Source organism: Pelophylax lessonae (assembly GCF_965119305.1).
Source record: "Pelophylax lessonae genome assembly, chromosome: 7".
In the NCBI taxonomy this organism is placed as follows: Eukaryota; Metazoa; Chordata; class Amphibia; order Anura; family Ranidae; genus Pelophylax; species Pelophylax lessonae.
In genome coordinates, this window is record NC_138774.1 from 275,218,451 (window position 1) to 275,224,450 (window position 6,000).

Sequence of the window (6,000 nt, forward strand, 5' to 3'; positions counted from 1 at the left end):
ATGCAGGGGTCTTCAAACTACGGCCCTCCAGTTGTTCAGGAACTACAATTGCTAAACTAACGCTTTTCTGGAGAACAAGCCCCCTTCATCAGAGCTGGTTTTTAGCTCTGATGAAGAGGGCTTGTCTCCCAAAACGTGTTTGATTTCCAAATCAGATGGTCCAGTGACGGGGATACCATCTATGGCTAAAGTGTCCATGTTGCATGCCTGATGTTTTTATATGTTTGTGAGTATCCATTTGTCTTTGGGGGTGATACACCCTTCTTCTTGTGAGTGTTTTTTTTAAATGTATACATAAATGTTTTGCCTTTTATTTCTATTTTAAAGCGAATGGGTTGTTATAAACCAGGGATTGCCTACTATGGCCCTCCAGTTGTTGCAGAAGTACATGTTAGGAATTGACCGATATTCACTTTTTTTGCAAGCATCGGCCACAAACTTGGCTGATATGACCGATATTTCTACCTCCAGAGGGGAAGGGGATTAGAGCGCCGCCAGATAACACAAAAAGCAGGGTTCTTCTTTTTACCTGGCGTGGGCTCTGTCATATGAAGTCCCACCTCCTGGACCGGCTCCTACGTATGATAGACAGCACACTGGTGACATCTATCATAGGAGTCGGGTCTTTGTATGACAGTGCCTGCGCCGGGTAAGCAGAAGAACCCTGCTTTTTGTGTTATCAGGCGGCGCTCTAATCCCCATGCACTGGTCACTCTGCATTGGATGCGGGCACTGGTCACTCTGCATTGGATGGGGGCACTGGTCACTCTGCATTGGATGGGGGCACTCGTCACTTCAATGTGTGATTGAATCTGCAGAATATCAGCCGAGACGTTGTGCTCAAAATATCAGTATCGGCCCTGAAAAAAACATATCTGTCTATCCCTACTACATGTCCCATGAGGCACTGTAAAACTCTAACATTTACAGACATGATGGGAAATGTAGTTCCTGAGGGCCGTAGTTTGGAGACCCCCTGTTATAAGCTCTTAACGTGAGTTTATAATCACTTTACTATAGGAGTGCCTGGCCTGCTGTCTCATATCCATTGGTCCTGGGTGACTCTTTTGAATAGAGGGGTATGAGCACATTTCTCCTGTTCACAATTTTCTAATCTTCAAAACTGGGAAGATGTTTCTTTCTGTTCTTATCCACTGTGGAATCTGAGTGCTTGCAGTCCGTGTCGGAGTTTGCCAAAAAGAAAAGGTGCCATTATATATTTTTTTTAGGGGTCATCACATGCTTACAACAGTCCTTATCTTCCAAAGTATGGATGCTCAACCTGTGGCCCTTCAGCTGTTGCAGAACTACAAGTCCCATGATGCATTGCAAAGCTGATAGTTAACCACTTGCTGACCGCCGCAAGTATATATACTGTGGCGGTCAGCCCCCCCCCCCCTGGGCAAAGTGACGTACCGGTATGTCACTCGCCCACGAGCCAATAGGGGGCACGCTCAAGTCCCCGCTCGTTCACTGGGATTCCCGTGCGAGTGACCGGCAGCCATGATGTCCGCCGGTCACTCGCGATCTCCCCGCTGGAGAGGGAGAAGGGCAAGCGGCTGATGTAAACAAAGCCGCCTGTCATTCTCCCTGATGTAACTGCAGAGATCATACGATCCTGCTATGTAGGATCGTATGTCTCTGTGGTTACATCAAAAGCCATGCCTCTTTACAGTAAGACTCACGCCCCTAGGGACACACTTAACCCCTTGTTCACCAATAAAGTTAACCCCTTCCCTGCCAGTGTCATTTTTACAGTGCATATGCATAGCACTGATTACTGCAGTAATGTCACTGGTACCCCCAAAAGTGTAAAAAATGTCAGTCAAGGGTCCGATCTGTCCACCGCAATGTCGCAGTCCCGCAAAAAAAAAAAAAAAGCAGATCGCCGCCATTACTCGTTAAAAAAAAAAAAAAACCTAGTAAACGCAATACCTTTTGCGCAAACCAATCAAAATACGCTTATTGCGATTTGCCAAAAATATGTAGCAGAAAACAAATTGGCCTAAAATGTTAAAAAATTTGGATTTTTACTTTTTTTTTTTTTTTTGGGGAATTTCATATAAAAAAAATGTGAAAAATATTGTTATTTTTTTCAAAATTCTCGCTCTTTTTTTTTTTTTATAGCACAAAAAGTAAAAATCGCACAGGTGATCAAATACCACCAAAAGAAAGCTCTGTTGGTGGGAAAAAAAGGATGCCAATTTCATTTGGGTACATTGCATGCCCGCGCAATTGTCTGTTAGTCACGCAGAGCCAAATCGCAAAATAGTCTCTGGTCTTTCAGCAGCCAAATTCTCCGGGGCTTAAGTGGTTAAAAGCATGACGCCCAAAGGCAGAGCATGATGGGAATTGTACTCCAGGAACAGCTTGGGGGCCACTGGTTGAACACCCATGTTCAAAGTGTCCTACAGCAACCAAAGGGTTAGTTTTGGTTTATAGTCACCAAGATACTTTTTCACACACTTTAATAAATGTGGCCCAAAAGAAAACCTGTCTCTGCATCATTGGTGTGTCTGGCTCTTGGGTTTAACCAACAAAACGGTTTCCGTTGTCATGTACTGCTTCTATAGTGCCTATAAACACGTTTATCTTTTATTGTATAAATGTCACAGAAAATGATTTTTTTTTTTGGATTGCGTTTATCCTGTCCAACTTCTGATGAGTTAGTGCAGTGTCACAACCTACACCATGAAGATAAAAAAAATACTAAGTGAAATAAATTAATAAAAAAAACTGCACAAGTCAGACAATAGGCAGACAATCATTTTTAAATCACTAAATATTTTTTGGAATACAAATAAAGGGGAAGTCCACCCTAACACTAAAATTGCTACATTTACAAGCTAATGCTGGCCATACACTATACGAAAAATCAGCCGATATTTGGTCATTTGGAGAGTTCTTTAGTTTTTCGGCCAGTTAATGGGCACAAATCGGTAATCGGTTGTGACGTTTTTTGAGCCGAAAAAACTAAGGAGAAATTTTCTAACGAATGATAAATCGAAAGGTTAACGTGTTTCTTGTCCAAACTGTTTGCACTAGGCATATGTGAAAAAAACTGAAAAGTTTAGAATTCGGCGCAAGCCTCTTAGTGTAATTTGGTATGCACAGCTATTTGTTGTTTGCACTTTTATTATAAGCACACAGGATAACGATATTTTTTTTCTTGTTTATATGAAAAAGGGTAATAGCGCCTCACAATAATCTTTATATGTGAAAAAACAATTTCATTTATGTCCATTGGACGATTTATCAGTCATTACATGATGGCACGATCGTTTGCTATCACGGCCGAGTGTTCGTTTATACGAAAAATCGTTCAAACTCCTTTTTCAAAAGTGTATGGCCAGCATAAGACTAACCTATCTAGCCCTGTAAAGAAGAAATCGCTATACTTACCTTTTCTGAAGCTGCTTTGATCCCGACGCTGAGCTTTCAGAGGAGGCAGCCAGCAACGGAAGCCCCATAGTAACCCTATAGGTGACGTCACTTCCCAGCCGTTGTCGGCTGTGTCCTCTGCAGAGCTTCTTCCACTGAAGACCAGACTGGGGACGCTTCAGACACAGTATGTATGGCAATTTAACATGGATTCCCATGGGATATATTCATATCTATCCTTTTTTTTAAACGCTGTATTTTAGGAAAGGGTCAGGGACCTTTTAAAATGCAAAACGGTGCTTTTTTTGTTGAATCCATAGACCAGGGGTCTTCAAACTATGGCCCTCCAGTTGTTCAGGAACTACAATTCCCATCATGCCTAGTCATGTCTGTGAATGTCAGAGTTTTACAATGCCTCATGGGACATGTAGTACCGCAACAGCTGGAGGGCCGTAGTTTTGAGGATAGACTAAGATAGCATAGACTAAAAAGTGAGTTTTCGCCGTTAATTGTTTTTTTTTTTTTAATCCAACCAACAACAAATTGGGCAAAAAAAAAAACATAACGCAAAAAGCACTGCAGAAATGGACTTCCAAAAGCAAACTGCATAGTTGTGAACCTAAAGTGGAACTTTACCCATAACAACTTGATAAAAAAAATTATGAAATAGTCCAAAAGGTCTTGGTATGCTGTCACCTTAAGAGTTCCCTATACTGGGACTAAAGCTGGATACACACTATATACAATCTTCTTTAGATTTACCAAAACCATATTTTATGAGGTCACACCTGCACACCAATTTGTATGCAACAGGCAGGCCCTTGCACTACACAGTTGGACGTAAATCTAAAGGAAACCTGACAACAAAAGTTGTATAGTGTGTATCCAGCTTTAAGGCCCTAGCCCAACCTCTGAAAAACCCCACACCATAATCCCCAATCCACCAAATGATTTGGACCAGTGCAAAAAGCAAGGTCCATAAAAGACATGAATGAGTGAGTTTGGGGTGGAGGAGCTTGACTGGCCTGCAGAGTCCTCACCTCAACCCGATAGAACACTTTTAGGATGAATAGGAGCGGAGTCTGTGAGGCCTTCTCGTTCAACATCAGTGCCCGACCTCACGAATGCACTTCTAGAAGAATGGTCAAACATTCCCATAGACACTCCTAAACCTTGTGGACGGCCTTCCAAGAAGAGTTGAAGCTGTTGTAGCTGCAAAGGGTGGAACAACTCAATATTGAACCCTACAGACTAAAGCCTCGTACACACGCATCGATAGTTGGCCGTGATTTTCGGCTTGTTAAGGGCCATACACACTATCAGATTATCTGAAGTCTTTTTCCTTCAGATTTACCTTTTCTATGTAGTGCAAGGGCCTGCCGGATTGCATACAAATTGAAAGTGTTTAGGTTTGACCTCATATTATATGGTTTTGGTAAGTCTACAGACAAAAGTCTTCAGATAATCTGATAGTGTGTATGGCCCATAAGTATGATGCTTCCGACTCCGACTTTTCGGCAGAAAAAAATCTGGTGTGCAGGCTATAAAAATTTTTGTTGGCCGTCACCACAACGGCCGATTTTCTGTCAGTCAGTACAGATTTCGGCAGACAAAAATCTGATGAGCAAGACTGGGCATGCTCAGTGATGAAAAAACACAAAGAAAGTAAACCAATACATGACATCACTTCTGAAGTAGATTTTTGTTGGCCGAGAAAATTCGTGTGCAGTCTAGGCACATTCCAACCAACACAACAACACTGGACAAAAGATGGACGATAATCGTTGCGTGTGTACGAGGCTTAAGACTGGGAAGCCATTAAAGTTCATGTGCGTGTAAAGGCAGGCGTCCCAATACTTCTAACAATATACTGTATATTTCCGGTTATTTCCCTAGCAGTGCAAGTTCAGTAAACGTTCGCAAAGCACTGACCATTTTTATTTATTCTGCCTTGATGAAATTCCTGGGTATGAGGAAGAGAACATGAGAGAGCGCCTTCATATAATTAACATTTTCAGAGACATTATTTCATACAAATGACTTCCATGTATTACTTTTCATACACAGCTGTCACGTCAGGTTTATCACTGGAGGTGACCTATACACACGTTAATGGAATCTCACTGATCGATATAAAAAGTACCTTACGGAAAATGACTGTTTACACCGCATTAACATTCCTGTACTACTTTGAGGCGACCTGCATAGACAGTCATTATATGAAGTCCGTGCAAGTCGCGCTGCACGTGACTTCACAGGTCGCCCCCTAAGTCGGAGCGACCTAGTGTGAACGGAGGCTTATTGGAATAAATAGGATTCCCATGAGGTTTGGCTATGGGGGAATGTGACACATGCAGTGACAGCAGACCGGCACCGGTGAAATGGATCAGCCGTCAATTAACTAACAAGATAACATCACACACAGGAGAGATCCACGGGAAGGGGGGAATTCTCTGTGCTACGGAAGCCAAAATTGGTTTATGTTGTGTCACCAATACACTGAATCATAGGACTGGGTAACACCAGCTTAGACCACCTGTCGGTCTCCAAAGCATGCTGGGAGTTGGACTTCCGCAGGTTGCCCAAGCTTGGTGTAGAGTCTTTTCAGGTCAGGGTGAC